Genomic DNA, 23,625 nt, shown 5'->3' on the forward strand with positions numbered 1-23,625 from the left:
ACTATACTGCCCATATTATAGAACCTTTAACTATTTAAAGGTTCTTTAAGTAGTTTAACTATTTAACTATAACTATTTAACTATATTAACTGTAACTATTTAACTATTTAACTATAAAACTTTAACTATTTAAAACTGGGTCACACCAGTCACATTTCCTGTCTTTAATAGCTGCATGTGGTTAATAGTCACTGCTGGACAATTCTGTCATTGCAGAAAGTTCTATTGCTGGCACTGCTCTAAAAAGTTAGATTCTAGGGTTAAGCTTGAGCTGTATATATGGATGATTATCTGTGTGTTATCAATACAGAAGGAAATCACTGTCATGGGGTAAAAAGGAAATCATACAGATTTGTTCCTAGCAAAATTAGGAAACTGAGGACAATGTAAGTAGGATGACTGAAGCTAGAAAGGATTCAGTTAATCATAAATGTTGAACTGTTGAAAACTATAAATGTTCTCTCATCTGTATTAAATTTATAGCTGTCTAGAGTGTGGATACAAATTTCTGTTATACTGAAAAAAATCTCTGACTTTATAAATAGTGAATATAGGAAATTGGTGATAAGTATGAGGGTTACTGTAGAGAGGCTCAAGAGTGATGCTTGTCTGACTCAGAAAGTGTTGTCAAAGCCGATGCATTTACCACAGATAGCAGGCTGTGCAGGTTCTCCTATCTGTCTTACAAATGAACCTATGGATGCTCTACTGAATGTAACGGAGTGTCAGAATATAATGAGGTGCTGGTAACTGGTCCTGGCTGATATGCAGACTAAAAAAAAAGTATTTGAGAGGCTTTGGTGGAAAAGAGGAGAATATAGAAAGTAGGAGGGAATAGTTGCTTTGCAGTGCACCAGTTGTATCATTGAAGTATTGAATGACCTTGCTCTCAAAAGGCAGTTCTCAAATAGGAATAAAAATTCAAATTTCCTTTTATTTTTTTAAATTTGTTTTTGTTTCCTCTGTTAGTCTCCTTTTCTCCTTATCTTTACTGAGGGATAATAGACAAATAAGAATTGGATATAAAGATGTACAACTTGATGTTTTTATATATGTATACATTGTGAAATAATCACCACAATCAAGTGAATTAATACATCCATCACTGAAAAAAATGATCTTTGTATTTTTCTTCTTTTGTTTTATTACTCTATTTTCATGATAACAATACTTATGATTTATCTTTTTAGCAAATTTTAGGTATCTAATGCAGTATTGTTAACTATAGTCATATAAGTTGTATATTAGACCTCCAGAACTTATTCATCTTGCATAAAAGAAACTTTATTCCCTTTGACCAACATCTCCCCATTTCTCCCTCCGCTGGCCTTTAGCCATGACCATTCTGTTCTCTACTTCTGTGAGTATGAATGCTATTTTGACTATCTTGTTTCTGAGAAAATCTACTGACTCTGTCGGATAACCAAGAGGCAGACCTTCTATAACATTTGACTTGGTGATCATGGCTTGATACTCAGGATGCAACACTCAACTTAAAATTATTAACAAAGTGATGGTATTTAAAAGTTAATTTTGAATTTTTTTAAAGTAGATGGCCATTTCTACTGAAGATATTGGTAATTACTTGAATGTTAAATTTTTACTGTAGGAAGAAACAGTTTGACATGTAAAATACCTGACTTCTTTCTCTTCCTCACACAGATAAACACATATATTCATAAAATTCATTCCTTATATATTCTAAGTGCAAATTCTTGCATTAGAAGCAGAAGTATATTTACTGTGTTCTGGGCCACATATAGCCCCAGCTATGATGAGAAACCCTATAAATACATACACCACACTGATAAAACTTGGTTAAAAAAATGTCACATCAAATGACATGGATCATCAAACAGTTCATTTCGATATTGGAACAGTTCTTGGGAAAAAGGTGTCATAGCAACAGCCTATAAGTATAGATGTTAAAGGAAAGAAAGTAAAGTCACTCAGTTGTGTCCGACTCTTTGAGACCCCATGGACTGTAGCCTGTCAGGCTCCTCCATCCATGGGATTTTCCAGGCAAGAATACTGGAGTGGGTTGCCATTTGCTTCTCCAAGGGATCTTCTGACACAGGGACTGAACCCAGGTCTCCCGCATTGCAGGCAGACTCTTTACCATCTGAGCCACCAGGGAAGACCCAAAGATGTTTAGAGTATGTAAAATATCACTAGTTCATGCAAATATAATTCTGACAAGTTTATCAAATCATGTTTGTCATATCTCGAGGAAAAAAAAAATGAATTACAGAAATTCCCTCCCACTACTTAATACTGGCCTAATACTCCCCTCCCTCACCAGGATTTAATAATAGCAGGCAACAGATATCCCCTTAAATGATGCTCTGAAAGTGCTGAACTCAATATGCCAGCAAATTTGGAAAGCTCAGCAGTGGCCACGGGACTGGAAAAGGTCAGTTTTCATTCCAGTCCCAAAGAAAGGCAATGCCAAAGAATGCTCAAACTACAGCATGATTGCACTCATCTCACACACTAGTAAAGTAATACTCAAAGTTCTCCAAGCCAGGCTTCAGCAATATGTGAACTGTGAACTTCCAGATGTTGAAGCTGGTTTTAGAAAAGGCAGAGGAACCAGAGATCAAACTGACAACATCCGCTGGATCATTTAAAAGCAAAAGAGTTTCAGAAAAACATCTATTTCAACTTTATTGACTATGCCAAAGCTTTTGACTGTGTGGATCACAATAAAGCGTGGAAAATTCTGAAAGAGATGGGAATAACAGATCACCTGACCTGCCTCTTGAGAAACCTATATATGTAGGTCAGGAAGCAACAGTTGGAACAGGACATGGAACAACAGACTGGTTCCAAATAGGAAAAGGAGTACATCAAGGCTATATATCGTCACCCTGCTTATTTAACTTCTATGCAGAGTACATCATGAGAAATGCTGGGCTAGAAGAAGCACAAGCTGGAATCAAGATTGCTGGGAGAAATATCGATAACCTCAGATATGCAGATGACACCACCCTTATGGCAGAAAGTGAAGAGGAACTAAAAAGCCTCTGGAAGAAAGTGAAAGAGGAGAGTAAAAAAGTTGGCTTAAAGTTCAACATTAAGAAAACTAAGATCATGGCATCTGGTCCCATCACTTCATGGGCAATAGATGGGGAAATAGTAGAAACAATGTCAGATTTTATTTTGGGGGGCTCCAAAATCACTGCAGATGGTGATTTCAGCCATGAAATTAAAAGACACTTACTCATTGGAAGGAAACTTATGACCAACCTAGATAGCACATTAAAAAGCAGAGACATTACGTTGCCAACAAAGGTCCATCTAGTCAACGCTATGGTTTTTCCAGTGGTCATGTATGGATGTGAGTTGGACTGTGACGAAAGCTGAGCGCCAAAGAATTGATGCTTTTGAACTGTGGTGTTGGAGATACTCTTGAGAGTCCCTTGGACTGCAAGGAGATCCAACCAGTCCATCCTAAAGGAGATTAGTCCTGGGTGTTCATTGGAAGGACTGATGCTGAAGCTGAAACTCCAATACTTTGGCCACCTCATGTGAAGAGTTGACTCATTGGAAAAGACCCTGATCCTAGGAGGGATTGGGGACAGGAGGAGAAGGGGACGACAGAGGATGAGATGGTTGGATGGCATCACCGGCTCAATGGACATGAATTTGAGTAATCTCCGGGAGTTAGTGATGGATAGGGAGGCCTGGTGTGCTGCTATTCATGGGGTCACAAAGAGTCGGACATGACTGAGAGACTGAACTGAACTGAACTGAGAAAAAGGAAATAAATTATTTCATATATAATTTCCTTTCCTAAGAAAGATATTTCCTTATTCTACTTCTCTGATGTATTGAGAAATATTACTTCAGGAGACTATTAAGTGACTTCAGTAGATGGAAAAAATAATGATTCATTTAGACTTGTAATTTAAGTGATAAAAGGAACTTCAAATGAATGTTGACTTTTATATAGCACTTTATAGTGTTCATTACCTTTATTTATGTGTATAGCTCATAAAGTAAATAAGACAAGAATAATAATGAAATATGCATCAGATGCCCTTAATGTGTTGCCTCAGATCTCTCAGCCTCACTTGGTTTCTTTCTTCTTCTTAGTCACCTCTGTAGAAACAGAGTTGTTAGTGTTTGTAGTTTATCAGCATTGAGGTGGAGGTGGCTGGCTTCTCTCTCTTTCAGAGATGTGTGAAGCATCTGGTCACAGGTCATCGGATATGACTTCCCCAGGAAGAACATAAGTAACAAGGTGATATAATCTAGAATTTCAGCAGGGTGAAGTTTAACCAGTGAAGGAGAGAAGATGGGAGGGTGGTCCAGGTAAATCACTTCCACCCCTTTTTCTATTGGTATGTATAAGTTACAGTGGTATCTCACATGGACAAGTGAATGGCTATGTCTGTGCTGAAGCAATAACCGATTTGGTTATATTCTGTCATCTGTGCTTTTCACTCTTACTCATCACTTCATGGCAGATAGATGTGTGGAAACCGTGGAAACAGTGGCTGACTTTATTTTTCTGGGCTCCAAAATCACTGCAGATGGTGATTGCAGCCATGAACTTAAAAGACGCATACTCCTTGGAAGGAAAGCTATGACCAACCTAGATAGCATATTGAAAAGCAGAGACATTACTTTACCAACAAAGGTCCATCTAGTCAAGGCTATGGTTTTTCCAGTGGTCATGTATGGATGTGAGAGTTGGACTGTGAAGAAAGCTGAGTGCCGAAGAATTGATGCTTTTGAACTGTTGTGTTGGAGAAGACTCCTGAGATTCCCTTGGACTGCAAGGAGATCCAACCAGTCCATCCTAAAGGAGATCAGTGCTGAGTGTTCATTGGAAGGACTGATGTTGAAGCTGAAACCCCAATACTTTGGTCACCTGATGCAAAGAGTTGACTCATTGGAAAAGACCCTGATGCTGGGAAAAATTGAGGGAAGGAGGAGAAGGGGACGACAGAGGATGAGATGGTTGGATCACATCATTGACTCGATGAACATGGATTTGGGTGGACTCTGGGAGTTGGTGATGGACAGGGAGGCCTGGTGTGCTGTGGTTTATGGGGTCGCAGAGTCAGACATGACTGAGTGACTGAACTGAATGGAACTGTGGGATTGACCTACTCAGAATGAGTACTTAAAATCTCCTTCAGTAAAGAGCATCTTTGGTTGAAGCTTGTCTTCCTTTGCCAGAGGATCCAATCCATAAAATCTTCAGTTACAGGGATTGTAACTTAAAAGAGTTATTAGAATTGTAGGCTTAAAACATAGAAAGTATGCCACGGCTTCTCTGTGAGCTTCCATCATTGCCAGTTGGTTTGAATCCCACTCAAGGTTATCCAATACAAATGAACAAGTAGAAATTTCATGTAAATCACATACTATCTTTAAAGACAGAGACTAGTATGAGCTGAATGTTCTTTTTAGTGGTGGGAAAAAAACACATGACATTTTTTTCTTTGACTATTGAAGAGATTGAACATTAAGTAGAAGTACACATAATCCAAGATATTTTACTTACCTGACAGTCTTCTCAATTTTACTAGGGTGTATCAACCATCTTTGTTGGTACAGGAATGATAATATTAGAGCTATCTCCAATGAGACTGAGGTTTCTGACTTGCCAAAAAAGAAAAGAATTGAATTCACACGGTGAACAATTTGCATGTCAGAGAGTAAAATATATTCTTATGCTAAATATTGGCAGACTCTCTGATGGCAAATCACATGGAGTTTAGTTACTCTTATCCCACTACCACTTGCCTTTATGTACTCTTTCCAATTAGTAAAATTCTGGAATTTATGGGACAAGGAGGCATAAGTATAAAACATGCCAATCCCTACCACCTATAAGGATGTGAAAATGATAGTACATTGAATTAACAGAAAGGGCCCCTCCATAAGATCATTTCAACTTCTGTGAATGTTCAATTCAGTTCAGTTGCTATATCATGTCCGACTCTGCAACACTATGAAGTGCAGCATGCCAGGCCTCCCTGTCCATCACCAGCTCCCAGAGTCCACCCTAATCCATGTCCATTGAGTCAGTGATGCCATCCAACCATCTCATCCTCTGTCACCCCCTTCTCCTCCTGCCCTCAATCTTTCCCAGCATCAGAGTCTTTTCCAATGAGTCAACTCTTTGCATGAGGTGACCAAAGTATTGGGGTTTCAGCTTCAACATCAGTCCTTCCAATGAACACTCAGCACTGATCTCCTTTAGGATGGACTGGTTGGATCTCCTTGCAGTCCAAGGGACTCTCAAGAGTCTTCTCCAACACAACAGTTCAAAAGCATCAATTCTTCGGCACTCAGCTTTCTTCACAGTCCAACTCTCACATCCATACATGACCGCTGGAAAAACCATAGCCTTGACTAGATGGACCTTTGTTGGTAAAGTAATGTCTCTGCTTTTCAATATGCTATCTAGGTTGGTCATAGCTTTCCTTCCAAGGAACAAGCCTCTTTTAATTTCATGGCTGCAATCACCACCTGCAGTGATTTTGGAGCCAGAAAAATAGCCAGCCACTGTTTCCACTGTTTCCCCATCTATTTGCCGTGAAGTGACGGGACCAGATGCCATGATCTTAGTTTTCTGAATGTTGAACTTTAAGCCAACTTTTTCACTCTCCTCTTTCACTTTCATCAAGAGGCTTTTAAGTTCCTCTTCACTTTCTGCCATAAGGGTGGTGTCATCTGCATATCTGAGGTTATCGATATTTCTCCTGGCAATCTTGATTCCAGCTTGTGCTTCTTCCAGCCCAGTGTTTCTCATGATGTACTCTGCATAGAAGTTAAATAAGCAGGGTGACAATATACAGCCGTGAAGTACTCCTTTCCCAATTTGGAACCAGTCTGCTGCTCCATATCCAGTTCTAACTGTTGCTTCCTGACCTGAATATATGTTTCTCAAGAGGCAGATCAGGTGATCTGTTATTCCCTTCTCTTTCAGAATTTTCCACGCTTTATTGTGATCCACACAGTCAAAGGCTTTGGCCTAGTCAATAAAGTAGAAATAGATGTTTTTCTGGAACTTTCTTGCTTTTTCGATGATCCAGAGGATGTTGTCCATTTGATTTCTGGTTCCTCTACCTTTTCTAAAACCAGCTGGAACATCTGGAATTTCACGGTTCACATATTACTGAAGCCTGGCTTGGAGAATTTTAAGTATCACTTTACTAGTGCATGAGATGAGTGCAATTGTGTGGTAGTTTGAGCATTCTTTGGCATTGCATTTTTTGGGGACTGGAATGAAAACTGACCTTTTCCAGTCCTGTGGCCACTGCTGAGTTTTGCAAATTTGCTGACATATTGAGTGCAGCACTTTCACAGCATCATCTTTCAGGTTTTGAAATAGCTCAACTGGAATCCCATCACCTCCACTGGCTTTTTTCGTAGTGATACTTCCTAAGGCCCATTTGACTTCACATTCCAGGATGTCTGGCTCTAGGTGAGTGATCACACCGTCTTGATTATCTGGGTCGTGAAGATTTTTCTTATACAGTTCTTCTGTGTATTCTTGCCACCTCTTCTTAATATCTTCTGCTTATTTGAATGTTGGCCAAACTCTAACTGCTCAACCCAAGTATCCCATTCCCCCTGGAACTTAGTAGGAGAGTGACTTGCAGGTTTGTAGCCAAAGAATGATCACCAAGTCAAATACCACAAGAATGACTATTTCTTAGCCATCAGACATAGAATCTGCCAGTTTCCTTAGTAAAAACAGACAGATAGATAGATACAGAAAATGAGTTCTGGTAAAGGTGTTCAACATTATTAGTCATTAGGGAACTGCAATCTAAGACCACAATGAAATAGTACTACACATAAATTAGAGTTGCTGAACAAAGATTTTACCATCTTATCATTATAAAACTAACAATTCAAAATTCTAGAAAGCAGAGCAGCTAGAAAGCTCATAAATTCATAGAGAATGCAATAATGACACAGCAATTTGGCCAACCAGCCATTAGTTTTTAAATTTAACATATATTCTTCATATGTCCCAGCAACACAAAGCCTAAGCTTTGCCCGCAAAATGAAAGTGTATCTTAATGCAAATAGCTATTTACAAATATTTATGATGGCTTTTTATGTGAATGCCCAAATCTTCAAATAACCCTAAAATGCTTCAACTAGTAAATGGGTAAATTATAGAACATATTCATATAACAGAATACTATTAATTAATAAAACATAAAGCAAAATTTAAAAAACTCTACTGATTCACAAGACACAGATACATTTTTTTTCTTTCTTCACCACACAAATGAATTTTAAATGGAGTGTGCTAAGTTAAAGAAGTCAGACTCAAAGAGCTATACACTGTATGATTCAATTTCTGTGAGAGAAAGGTGGTAAACAACAAATGTATACTTGGTAAAAATAGAGATAAATGATAGAAAGGTTTAAAAAAAGCAAAGAATAAGGAAAAGGAATGTTGTATGGTAGCTATAGCAATTGCTAATGCATTGAATTTTAAAATGCATTAGGATTTCACTAAAATGTTGCTTTGAGTAAAGAACTATAGCAGGTGAGAGGACAAGAGACAAGTTACAAGTAAATCATCAAAAAACAACAATGCCACATACAAAGGGTCAATTAGGATTATATTCAATGTTTTCTGGTAGCACTGAGCAGGTCACTATGTCTCTAACTTGAGTATTGAAGCATGTATACATTATTAATTCTCTTTAAGAAACATTATAATTATATATAAAATAGCTCCCATGTTAATAAGAGGGAGTTCTATGATATGCATAGACCTACTGCAAGCACAGGGAATTATTCTCCACATTTTATCATGACTTATAGTGGAAAATAACTTTTAAAAGAATATATATATATATATATGCATACATATATATGTGTTTTGAGTAACTTTGCTACACTTAAAACTAACACAACATTGTAAATTAACTTCACTAAAAATGTAAAAAAAAATGAAGGGACTCATTTCAACATTCATGAGGACACAAATATGAAAATTCTGCTATATATGTGGCACTGCATTTATTTTCATTTGGGAGAGGTGGATGAAGGCATAACATGTAAACGAAGAAGATGATGAGACTGAAGTAATGGAAATCACCTTCCTAAAATTCAGTATTATTCTGTAGAAAGACACAAAGTTTACAAGACGATAAGGCATAATTAGATTTATAATACTTTTATTGCACCTTTATTAACACTGTCATCTGAGGTCCTCTGACAGTGAAATCCTCTGACAAGCAGGAAATCAAAAAAATTGAATGGAGTAAACAGACAGTAAAAACATTAAGAAGTTCTAGAAGCACATGACAAATTGGTGTTAACTAAAGATGTTTTTTGATGGTACACTATGAAGCCTTGTTACTACCTATGTTCTCACCTTCAAGAGTTTGTGAAAGTGAGACTATACTTTTCAATATATGGTATAATGAAAGTTTTATTCCACTTTTATTTTTTCACTAGTTTTGCTCAAAACCATACAGAAACATTTTAATGTGCATTTTTCTGATTTTATTTGATACAGGTTTATTGTAAAAAAATAAGAAATGCACATGAAAGGAAAATGAAGCCAGTATATCACTACTGTTAGCACTTTGCTTTAGTTTCAGGTTGTTTTTCTTATTTGTCTGGCTTTTCTGTGAACACAAGTAAAGCCATCTTTAATGGACACTTTGGTATCTTGCCTTATATTCATTGAATTTTTTATCAGCGAAATTCTACTTTACCATTCAAAACTGAGATTAGTGGTTTCAGCTTTCACATGTAAAGAATTTGGAAGTAATCATACCCATTTTCATAAGAAGAGAACATGCTCAGGAGAACTGAGTTGAATTAGCCACAGTATAGAAATTGGACAGAAAAATAGCTTGAGATTAAACCAAAACATTAAGTTACATAATATTATGGAAATAAGTGACAGATTTAAAAATGACTTTTTAATGTAAGTTTCAGAATCTACCTACTGTTTTTGAAGAAGAATATGACATGACATATGTGCCTTTTCAGAAAAAATTACATATTTTTGGGAACTAGGAATTCATTGTAGAGTCTTCATTGTATGTTAGATACTTAAATATTTTTTAATGCTATAGAAGAATGAAAGTCAGAGATGCTAAGCTTATCTTATGTTGCTATGCCTTTTATCCTTTTTTCAAATTATTTTATGAGGATTTTGATGATACTTGATAGATAGTAAATATCTTTGACCTGGAGATGAAATACTTTTATCTCACTTATTCAAAGGTGAACATTTATTCTCACATTTTATTATCCCAACTGGAAATTTGCCCTATAATCAATACCAACTTAAACTTGTAGTTTTTCAATCAGCAAAATGATGTACTTTTCATTTTCTGTGCATGTGATCAAGAGTTGTTATCATTTAAACCATGAATATGTTGAGCTATATATGTCTAACATATGTCATATCTCTTTTCTCCATCTCTTTATATGTGTGTTTATATATTTATGTATATGTGTGTGTGTGTGTGTGTGTGTGTATGTAATACATACAGGAGAGGAAGAGAGAGATTTACTGCTTAAAATATCTTCAAAAACATTATAAGCATTCAGTATTTAAACAAAGTATAAAAGTTTGCATGTATAAAACATAAAACTAGAACAGCACAGTATATGATAAAAATCATTGTGTAAAATAATGCACAAAGTGTTTTTACAATAGAAATAAAATAGAAAGTTGAAGTAATATGGGTACTTTCTTTCCCAGGTTAATTAACAATGTTTTTACTTTTGAAGTATAAAGTATAGGTAAATATTATAATTTATGGCATATTAAATTCAATGGGATAGAAAATTAAATATAAATTTATGTGTGGAGTATAATAATTTCCTCTTGTGCTTATAACCTCTCTGACCTTCAGTTTTTCATCTGCTAAAAAGGAAAAAAATAGCATTTCATTGACAGTATTTTTGTAAGAATTTGTGGAATGATGTACAGGAATATGCATTATAAATGTCAAGTTACTGGGTGGGTGTAATGAATTATTTCCTGTAATTAAAGCATAAGATAAGATTATCAGAATTAGAAATAAAAATTTAATGAATATGGGAACATGACATTTTACCAGCTAGAAACCTCTTGAAAGTGTCATTCAAGGAATTAATGAAAGCAATGTAAAGCTGAGGCTGTATAATAGGCAATTCAGTGGAGTACAGAATACTCCCCAGAAGGAGAACATGAAATATGTAATATATGATCAAAGAGGCATCATTAAATTATGATGGAAAAAATATCTGGAAGTACTCAGATAAACTGTTTATCTATTTTTAAAGAATAAATTTAAATGAATTTAAAGCTATTTATTTAAATAAATTTAAATATACCAAACCTCCAAATAAAATTTCCAAACCATTTACAATATATTTATTGCATTTAAAATGCAGGAACACTAGAAGAAATCATTGAATATAAAATTTGGGGAAGTAGAAATGACATGTTTTACAAAATTAAATGTCTTCCTCTATTTTTTAACATTTTATTCTCTTGTTTAAAAGTTAGATACAAAAGTGTAAAAATGTAGAATTGTATGAGAATGCCAATACCACCAACAGACATTGCTGTTTTATTTCTGGTAAATATGTGTTCTAGAGTTCTTGCAATACATATGTACTTATTTAAACATAAATAATATCAAGCCTAGTTGTTTTTAATCTTGGTTTTTGCATGTATCACGATTTCATGTCCAAAAATAGTCTTGACAATTGTGGCTTCCCTGGTGTCTCAGCTGGTAAAGAATCCACCTCCAGTGTGGGTGGCTTGGGTTAGATCCCTGGGTTGGGAAGATCTCCTGGAAGAAGGGAAAGGCTTCTGGACTGGGAAATTCCATGGACTGTATAGTTTATGGGTTTGCAAAGAATGGGACATGATTGAGTGACTTTCACTTTCACTTTACAGTATTCAATTGGAAGCATAAATTATATCAACTTTATGCAGTTCATGAACATTTAACTTATTTCTAACTTTAGCACATTATGAAGTGATTCAATATATGTTCTGTTGCATAATATTTGGTTAATAGGAATAAAATACTACACATTAAGTCTTGACTTACTGCCCCTTATTGTTGTTATCATTTACATGTCTAACTACATTATGTAAGGATAACCCTATCCCACACTCAACCAAAATGAAAAAAATCATTTTTAATTTGAAAAGATTATGAGTAAATTGAAGATAGATTATTTTTATTTTAATTTGCATTTTCATCATTAATAGGCCTGGGTGTTTTGTTTTATTGAACATTTCTATATTTTATTCTGTGAATGTGTACTTGCCATCTAAAAACTATTGTGCTATGCCTAGAAAATTCAAAATTCAAACTATATTTCTAAGATGATGTAATAGTGTATGACTGATAAGGAAGTTGAGGCAAATGAATGAGTTTTGTATAGAAAGTAGACAGCATAGGCTGGCATATAATAAATGTACATCAAACATAAACTATGATTATTTTCATAGCTATTTTATTGACAATTATTGCTAATATTGACAGAATGATATTAATATAGAATAGCTGTTGTGTTACAATAATTTAAAAATAAAAGTATAGCACAATATATATGATTCCATATATTAATTTACTTGCAAGACCATGTATATAACACATAGTTGCATGCCTTGTTTTTGTTATAAATATTTTATTTTCCTGCAGCAACTATTAATTATCTAATATAAAGAAAATATTATTTTAAATAGATTAGTCCCAATAGAAGAAGTCCCAATTTCCATGTAAATCCTGTCAAATATACCCAAGTATATTTAAGTAGCTGATGCAGAGATCCCTGTAATGGTTCATTTCTGTATGGGCTCACCAGTTTATCCTTGGAGAGGACTAAAAAAGATGCCTTGACACTGGTAAGAATGGTTTCAAAGCAAAGCCTCAGTCCTCTGTAGAGAGAGGTAATTCTGACAAAGCTGTGTACCTAATAAGATTTGGCACCTGAGAAACTCATGCACCCTGGGGGAATAAAAAGGATTGTAAGAAGAGAATGAAGGAGATAGGCGAAACTAGTGAGTCTGCACCTATGTTTGTGTGTGTTACTGAGTACTAGATGTAGCAATCATCCAGGAGGAAAGTTAATCTATCACACTAATCTATCACCCTGATAACTAAGATGTCAGTTTGAGGAAGACAGTTCAGTCCTCAAGTGTGACTGTCTGGAGATACCTGCATAGGCATTCAACAGAGAGAGTGGCAAAGTACCCCCTCACAGACACTGTGAGCTACTTAGAAAATAATTCAAAGAAAAGGCAAAATAGAAAATGAAATATGTATAGTGAACATACATGCAATAACTTTTGAGGACTCCAAGGAACAATTACAGAATTAGCTGCAATGCATTTGATGGAGCCACAGGATAATTTCCTTGAGACAGGGATCAACTAGATGAGTTTATTTTTGTAATCAGTAGATTTCATTGCAAGCAAGCAAATTCTGGAAGATCTTTGAAAAACAAATTGAGTCTGGTGATACGAATCAAACATCAAGTGTTAATGTGTGGATAAAGTGAGAATAAAAACACTGTCCTCCCCACTTTGAATAAAGCAATAAATCTATTATCAGACTCAACAATCAGTCAAGACCAGAAATGGAGCCACAGGATAATGCCTAAGAAGTAAAAATGATAGATGCAGGATATCACTCATCACCTGACAATCAATGAAGAATAAATTGCCATGTGTGTCAAAAGACTGCCTTTATTGATCAGCCAACCCTTGTCAGCAAGTTGAATTATGGATAATGTCAGTCACTGCTGCTCTGTTGCCAGACCGCCTGCCCACGTGATTCTAAAGGATGTCAGAGAAAACAACTTAATTCCCTTGATACAATGATGGAGAGGGTACAGAAACTGCAAAGCCGAACTGGAGTGGGTGACATCACTGGGACTGGGAATAGCATGCTATGCAATCCCATCTAGCAATGTATAGGTAAGATGAAAAAGCATTATGCTTTGGCATCTGCTTAAGCGACACAGCAAAATACCTATTGCAATTTTAAAAGTAATGGATGTGTTCATGCTCCTGATCTCATAGAGGAAAACCTAAGGACAAATAATTCTTTACTTATTTTTTCTCAACAAATCCAATCTTACTTTATATTATTATGTATTTGTTGTCTTCATTATGTAAGTGCGAAGGTACCACATAATCTAAACACCATATTTCTTTTTTATGTATTTTTTCTAATTTTATCATGGTTAGACACAATCTAAAATCATTTTCCAGAGTTAACAAATCAAACACAATTTGCCCTAGCTTTCATAATTGCATATTTACTATATAACATAATGTTCTAGAAAGCCTACACATATACATAAGCAAATTAAAAGCACACTCCTTAATATACACATATGCATAATTTTCTATTTCATTCAGTTTCATTTCTATCTCTGACCTGTGTAGTCCAGGTTTCGCATTTTAAACCTTTAGAAACTTGTGTTGTATCCAATTGCTTATCATATGAACCTTATCCCTCAATACCTTTTAAAAATGTTTTGACATTTTTTGTGTATCTATCTTCTTAATATCGAGTTCCAATTTTTTTTAATTTCTTTTGGAATTACATTTTTGTATATTTATATGTATAATTTTAACTGATATTTTACTATATTTAACCTTCTTAATCAAGAACAGGCTTCTTTGTTTATTTAAGGTTTTTTCTTTCTTTACTGCATCAGTCACTTGTCAATATCTATACTATAATATATATGTAAATACTTTATAATTATCATTATGAATGGAATCTTATTTTTCTATATCAGTCTCTAAGGGGACACTGCAAATATACAAGAAGTTGATAAATTTTTCTTTATTTAATGATTAAATGATCTCTCATGCCTCTCTTATGCCTTAAATAACTTTTATTCCCAGCTTATCTTCTTACATTTCATAGGTAATGTAATTTAAGGAGTACACAGCTATAACTACCAATGTCTATAATTATTTATTGAAAAATAATAGTATGTGAAGGGGTAAAAATTAATTTTTCCTAAATTTAATGTAAATTTATCTGCTACTATGTAGTCTTCTTTTTACTAAATACAAGAATTTTTATGCAGTTATTATGAATATACATAGAATCAAGAATAGATGGCTAAAATTATTTGTTAATTATAAGTATTTGCTTCACTTAACATAGTATGTATTTTATTAATGTTCTATAATAAGTTAGCTTAAAGTTCAACATTCAGAAAACTAAGATCATGGCATCTGGTCCCATCACTTCATGAGAAATAGATGGGGAAACAGTGGAAGCAGTGTCAGATTTTATTTTGGGGGGCTCCAAAATCACTGCAGATGGTGATTTCAGCCATGAAATTAAAAGACGCTTGCTCCTTGGAAGGGAAGTTATGACCAACCTAGATAGCATATTACAAAGCAGAGACATTACTTTGCCAACAAAGGTTCATCTAGTCAAGGCTATGATTTTTCCAGTGGTCATGTATGGATGTGAGAGTTGGACTGTGAAGAATGCTGAGCACCGAAGAATTGATGCTTTTGAACTGTGGTGTTGGAGAAGACTCTTGAGAGTCCCTTGGACTGCAAGGAGATCCAACCAGTCCATCCTAAAGGAGATCAGTCCTGAGTGTTCATTGGAAGGACTGATGCTGAAGCTGAAACTCCAATACTTTGGCCACCTCATGTGAAGAGTTGACTCATTGGAAAAGACCCTGATGCTGGGAGGGATTGGAGGCAGGAGGAGAAGAGGACAACAGAGGACGAGATGGCTGGATGGTATCACCGACTCGATGGGCATGAATTTGAGTATATTGCGGGAGTTGGTGATGGACAGGGAGGCCTGGCGCGCTGCAATTCATGGGGTCGCAAAGAGTCGGACACGACTGAGGGACTGAACTGAACTGAACTGAACTGAATAGGTATTCCTTTTAATGGCTCTTATCTGGTTTAATGAATGGTGATGAATTCCTCTTCACTATAATATCATATTTTCAGAAAATTCTGTTTCATCCTGCCCTTCTGAAACTCGTAGCTCAGGTTTAAGCGATTAGTTATCTGAGGCCATGAGAGAGAGAGAGAATAGCATGAGAGGAAGTACTTAAGGCTAACCCCTGTGAAGAACCACAGCTCTGCTCTCCTATTTTAAATACATAGCTTATATATTTATATCTCCCAGAGGGGGTATATTTTTACTTCAGATTGGTGAATATGCCTGGTTAGGCATATTAACTAAACTATTACAGCCAGTTTAGTCGCTCAGCTGTGTCCAAATCTTTGTGACCCCTTGAAGTGTCATATGGTGCACCCCTCATTATTTATGTAATTAAGGGCTTAGACTTCTTCTGAAATACTAACTGGCCCTATTTTGCATCACTCATTACACCTATTTCTTCCTAGCAGTCACATATTTCTCACTAATTCTAAACAGGGGGAAAAATGAAGAAATTCTGAAACTGCAGTTTCTAAGCTTTTATTTGGCTTAAGCATTACTTAGCATAGTGATTTTTTTTTCACTTATGTCAATTACATGTGTATGTATAATAGGAATTGCCAGCTTTATAGTATTATGACCATGAGTAGTTATTATGTAGTGTTATGTAGTAGTATTATGATATGAGTAGTTATATTTGTACCTTTATGAGTTTAGTGAATTTTATTTCAGAAGGAGCTGAGAAATGTTATAAGGCTATATAAATCAAATAATCACCTAGACAGAGCATTTTATCTTTTCAGTACAATGTTTCCTTACATTTTAAAAAAATCTGCATACCATTTAAAGGCCTTCATCTATCCTGCCTTCATCTATCTATTCTGCCTTCATCACGGTCCTTGAAGTTTCTGTTTCCTTACACAAAATCATTTCACACATCTACTTTACCTGTTTAATCACAGAGTGCATAAGTATTTATCACATTTGTTCTAGATATATATATATATTTTTACTCCTTAATTTGTTCTGATTGAAGTAATGTTTATTAAAGAATGGCACAGTTATATTCCTATGTAATGAATATATTTATTACATTTATTATCACTACATTTATTCTGTGCTCTTATTGTTTAAAGAAGATTTATGTTCAATTGATGTCCAGTATACTTTAGATATTTTATCAAAGTGCCCTTATTTCCTTCGTGTATTCCTTTTTCTTGAATTGTACTGCTACCTATTCCTATGTGAAATGTTACATTGAATTTAATCATATCTATCAACTCCTTCATAGTAAAACCTTCTGAGTTATCGAATTAAGGCTTGTTTTCTACAGAAATTTTCTATAAGTTTTTACTTATGACTTAAATATCTTAACTATTTAATATGGAAATTTATTACCATGTCAGATGCAGGGGTTCTATAGTTAGTCTTCTAAGTTCCCCCAGGGAGATTTAATAGGTACACTTCTAGTATTGAATTCCAAAATGGAGTTTCTCTTTACTTTCTCTTACTTTTTTCTTCCTGATTTATCTGTCTTGTTTTCTTAGCTCTTGATACCTGTTTTACAGAGTTTATGTTTTTGATTTTTTTTTTTTAAGAATGTAAAACTGATTAAGGATTTGAATTGTATGATAATTATTTTTTAACCATCAGACTATGCTTTTTGCATAATGGATGTTTGTTAGAGCATTGTTTGCAATAGCAAATTACTTTAAGCAGTGAATAAGGCCTTCAATAGGGCTGGTATAAATAAATTATGAGGACTCAATTTAGAGGACTCTTATGCATATAATGGAAGAATGAGCTATGTGCTAATGTAAAAAAGTACTTAAGATATTGTTAAAGAGGAAATGTGATATTCACAAGAATGCATAGATTATTCTGATATACGTAATAAACTGATACTTGTGTTACATAAAAATGGGAGGATGTACATAATAAATATTAATAATGATTGTTTAACAGAAAGGAACTTGGGGTTCAAATGAAACATACATTTCATTTACTTGGTTAGTGATAGCTTACTGTGAACAATGTTGGATTCATGATCTCTGAAGAAGAAGATTTAACTTCAGGAACTGGGACCAGGATTGATTGCTTAAGAGCTTCTGTGTAGCAGAGTTTTATTAAAGTATGAAAAAGGGACAGAGAAAGCTTCTGACAAAGACATCGGAAGGGGGACAGAGAGTGCCCTCCCCGCTAGCCTAAGCAAGGGAGTTATATACTTTTTAAATTAGCTATTACAATAAATCAAAAGAATGTCTCAAAGTTGTAGAAATTTTACCAGACCCACTCCCACAATTTACATTTTAAGGTAACAGCATCAAAACTTAACAATGGAAAGGTCTTACCAGACCAGACCTAACCCCATAATATACATTCTAAGATACCAGGATTAGTCAGAAGGTTTTCAAGAAAGAGAAACTGTCTTCAAGCAGAACATTGTTGTTATATAATCCTTAGTACAGAGTTTAAACTAAACTGTTGTGTAATCATCCGTTCAGGCTTAAGGGAGGAAAAAAAAAAAGTTTTATATGACTAAGTCTAAGGAATGTAGAGAGAAAAAAAAAAAGATGTTTGTCCTTTCCTCCACCTTGAGAATTCTAGACCCCTATCTCGTTTTTGAAAACCCCAGATCCCTCTCTCCTCCTCAGAGACCCTGAACTTCTTATCAACCTGCCTAGGAATTGACCTCATTAGGGAGATACTATTATGAGCACATATATTGAAAAATAAATACTTATATTTTAGTAATAGGTTCATAAATTATAAATTATATATATATATATATTATGTTTTGTAAAAATACATGATGACATTTCCTGCTTTCTTTAATCTGTGCATAAGCTTAATTTTTGTTTTCAAATTATAATTTTAGGTTAAATATTGTGCAATAAATGATGAAAATTTAATGTATTCAATCTTTAAAATCCACTGAACTCTGTAAATGCATGCTATTGTCAGGGGAGTGTAATCTCCTCGGTTCTGCCTCATCTTAACAAAAATTTGAAGCGATGATATTAAAGCCCTCGGCATGTCACAGCTCTCAAACAGACAGTGTTATGGCCCTCAGGTCTTGGACAGACCATGTTATAGCTCTTGGGTCTCAAACAGACCGTGTTATAGCTCTTAGAGAGATCAGTATTACAGCTCTGTGTTACAGCTCAATTTTATTTAGAAAATAGCAGGAAAATACATCCTCGAGGCATGAGGGCATGCTGACCCAAAGACATGAAGAGAAGAGAGCCCCAGACCTTTGGCTCTTTTTATATGTCCCCCACCTCCACCCCCAGGCCTGCCCTATGTAAATTGGGCTAGCCAGGAATGCTGTTTGTTCTACCTGAGGCCCTCACTCTGGCCCCTGGACCTTCCTTTGTTCTATTTTCCCGGGCTTTTCCCTTTCTTGTCTTTTAGCCACCGCCATTCTGGACTCCTGTTTCCTATTCTAACTACCTAACACTACTAAAAACTCTCTATTAATAACTGTCAACTTTTAGAATTTTACACTATTAATTCATCTGCCCAGAAATCCAACTAGTATTCAGTTGGAAGCAGTGCAACCATGCACAACCTGAGAGTTATAATCTCTTTAGATTGTCTTTGTATATATTTTTAGGCATTCAGTGTTCACCTTCGTTTATTTCCATGCTTCTTACATTACTATAATGCCTTTATTAAACTTTGGAACTTATGAAATTAAGGATTTGCTGCTGAGACACCATCTTGTCCAAAATTTAGTATGTTCAGTTCAATTGCGTTTGACCCTTTGCGACCCTATGAACTGCAGCATGCCAGGCCTCCCTGTCCATCACCAACTCCCGGACCCTACTCAAACTCATGTCCATTGAGTCAATGATGCCATCAAACTATCTCATCCTCTGTTCCCTTCTCTTCCTACTTTCAATCTTTCCCAGCATCAGGGTCTTTTCCAATGAGTCAGTTCTTCGAAACAGGTGGCCAAAGTATTTGAGTTTCAGTTTCATCATCAGTCCTTCCAATGAATATTCAAGACTGATTTCCTTTAGGATAAACTGGTTGGATCTCCTTGCAGTCCAAGGGACTCTCAAGAGTCTTCTCCAACACCACAGTTCAAAAGCATCAATTATTCGGTGCTTAGCCTTCTTTATAGTCCAACTCTCACACCCATACATGACCACTGGAAAAACGATAGCTTTGACTAGATGGACCTTTGTTGGCAAAGTAATGTCTCTGCTTTTTAATATGCTGTTTAGGTTGGTCAGAGCTTTTCTTCCAAGGAACAGTCTTCTTTTAATTTCTTCGCTGCAATCACCATCTGCAGTGATTTTGGAGCCGAAGAAAATAAAGTCTCTCACTGTTTCCCCATCTGCTTGCCATGAAGTGATGGCCAGATACCATGATCTTAGTTTTCTGAATGTTGAGCTTTAAGCCAACTTTTTCACTCTCCTCTTTCACTTTCATCAAGAGGCTCTTCAGTTCTTCACTTTCTGCCATAAGGGTGGTGTCATCTGCATATCTGAGGTTATTGATATTTCTCCCAGCAATCTTGATTCCAGCTTGTACTTCATCCAGCCTGACATTTTGCATGATGTACTCTGCATGTAAGTTAAATAAGCAGGGTGACAAAATACAGCCTTGACATACTCCTTTCCCAATTTGGAACCAGTCTGTTGTTCTATGTCCAGTTATAACTGTTGCTTCTTGACCTGCTGGTAAAGCAAAAATAACAGAATAAATACAGTGACTTCTAGTAAACTAGAGAATGCAGTATCAAGAATATTCACTGCCTACAGAATCTGCAACACTTTTGGTACTGACTGTGCTGGAATAGTGAAAAGAGGAAAGAAGACATAAATAGAAATAAGTATTTGCCTGGAAGGAGAATGGAAACCTCTATTAGGAGGCAAAGGAAGCTTATGAGACTTGTAGAGGGCTAAGAAGCTCCAATTTGTCTCTGACATCAAAATGACCAGTGGAAACCACTATATTAGAGAGTTATGAGGCAACACAGCCTAAAACCATCAGGATGTGAGAAATAAAAATAACCTTTAAGAGAGATTTTTCTTCCAGAATATGAAGATGAATCTAAAGGGTGAAACTGAAGAGATTAGAATTCAAATTAAGCAGAGCTGCCCAGGATAAAGTAAAGGTTGAAACAGAGCTTAAGGAGCAGAATCTTGTAATTTTCTGGTAGCATCTTTAGGGTTTTCTATCTATAGTATCACGTCATCTGCAAACAGTGAGAGTTTTGCTTCTTTTCCAATCTTAATTGCTTATATTTCTTTTTCTTCAATTGCCATGTCTGTTATTGTTTAGTTTCTCTTTCAGGTCCAACTGTTTGTGATTCCATTAACTATAGTCTGCCAGACTCCTCTGTTCATGGGAGTTCTCATGCAGGAATACTGGAGTGGGTTGCCATTTCCTTCTCCAGAGGGTCTTCACAACCCAGGGATCAAATCTGTTTCCTGCAAGTCTTCTGCATTGCATGTAGGATTATTTTTTTTTTCATTTATTTTTATTAGTTGGAGTCTAGTTACTTTACAATATTGTAGTGGTTTTTGCCATACATTGCATGAATCAGCAATGGATTTACATATGTTCCTGATCCTGATCCCCCTCCCACCTCCCTCCCTATCCCATCCCTCTGGGTCATCCCAGTGTACCAGCCCTGATCACTTGTCCCATGCATCCCACCTGGACGGGCAATCTGTTTCACACGTGATAATATATATGTTTCAATGCTATTATCTCAGATCATCCCACCCTCGCTTTCTCCCATAGAGACCAAAAGTCTGCTCTATACACCTGTGTCTTTTTTCTGTCTTGCATATAGGGATATCATTACCATCTTTTTAATTTCCATATATGTGTGTTAGTATACTGTATTGGTGTTTATCTTTCTGGCTTACTTCACTCTGTATAATAGGCTCCATGTTCATCCATCTCATTAGAACTGATTCAAATGAATTCTTTTTAATGGCTGAGTAATATTCCATTGTGTATATGTACCATAGCTTCCTTATCATTCATCTGCTGATGGGCATCTAGGTTGCTTCCATGTCCTGGCTATTATGAACAGTGCTGCGATGAACATTGGGGTGCATGTGTCTCTTTCAATTCTGGTTTCCTAGGTTTGTATGCCCAAGAGTGGGATTGGTGGGTCATATGGAAGTTCTATTTCCAGTTTTTTAAGGAATCTCCACACTGTTCTCCATAGTGGCTGTACTAGTTTGCATTCCCACCAACAGTGTAAGAGGGTTCCCTTTTCTCCACACCCTCTCCAGCATTTATTGTTTGTAGACTTTTTGATAGTAGCCATTCTGACTGGCGTGAGATGGTACCTCATTGTGGTTTTGATTTGCATTTCTCTGATAATGAGTGATGTTGAGCATCTTTTCATGTGTTTGTTAGCCATCTGTATGTCTTTTTTGGAGAAATGTCTGTTAGATCTTTGGCCCAGTTTTTGATTGGGTCATTAATTTTTCTGGAATTGAGCTTCAGGAGTTGCTTGTATATTTTTGAGATTAGTCCTTTGTCTGTTGCTTCATTTTCAATTATTTTCTCCCATTCTGAGGGCTGTTTTTTCACCTTGCTTATAGTTTCCTTTGTTGTGTGAAAGCTTTTAAGTTTAATTAGGTCCCATTTGTTTGTTTTTTATTTTATTTCCAATATTCTGGGAGGTGGGTCATAGAAGATCTTGTTGTGATTTATGTCGGAGAGTGTTTTGCCTATGTGTTCCCCTAGGAATTTTATAGTTTCTGGTCGTATATTTAGACCTTTAATCCATTTTCAGTTTATTTTGTGTATGGTGTTAGAAAGCTTTCTAGTTTCATTCTTTTACAAGTGGTTGACCAGTTTTCCTAGCACCACTTGTTAAAGAGGTTGTCTTTTTTCCATTGTATAGTCTTGCCTCCTTTGTCAAAAATAAGGTGTCCATAGGTACGTGGATTTATCTCTGGGCTTTCTATTCTGTTCCATTGATCTATATTTCTGTCTTTGTGCCAGTACCATACTGTCTTGATGACTGTGGCTTTGTAGTAAAGCCTGAAGTCAGGCAGGTTGATTCCTCCAGTTTCATTCTTCTTTCTCAAGATTGCTTTGGCTATTCGAGACTTTTTTGTATTTCCATACAAATTGTGAAATTATTTGTTCTAGTTCTGTGAAGAGTATTGCTGGTAGCTTGATAGGGATTGCATTGAATCTACAGATTGCTTTGGGTAGCATAGTCATTTTCACAATATTGATTCTTCCAATCCATAAACATGGTGTATTTCTCCATCTATTTGTGTCCTCTTTGATTTCTTTCATCAGTGTTTTATAGCTTTTTATACATAGATCTTTTGTTTCTTTAGGTAAATATATTCCAAAGTATTTAATTCTTTTCATTACAGTGGTGAATGGAATTGTTTCCTTAATTTCTCTTTCTGTTTTCTCATTGTTAGTGTAATAGAAGGCAAGGGATTTCTGTGCGTTAATTTTATATCCTGCAACTTTACTATATTCATTGATTAGCTCTAGTAATTTTCTGGTAAATTCTAGCAAACAGAATCCAACAACATATTAAAAAGATCATACATCATGACCAAGTGGGCTTTATCCCAGGAATGCAAAGATTATTTAATATCTGCAAATCAATCAATGTAATACATCACATTAACAAATTGAAAGAGATAAACCATATGATTATCTCAATAGATGCAGAGAAAGACTTTGACAAAAATCAACATCCATTTATGGTAAAAACTCCAGA

Source organism: Odocoileus virginianus, chromosome 31 (assembly GCF_023699985.2).
Source record: "Odocoileus virginianus isolate 20LAN1187 ecotype Illinois chromosome 31, Ovbor_1.2, whole genome shotgun sequence".
In the NCBI taxonomy this organism is placed as follows: domain Eukaryota; kingdom Metazoa; phylum Chordata; class Mammalia; order Artiodactyla; family Cervidae; genus Odocoileus; species Odocoileus virginianus.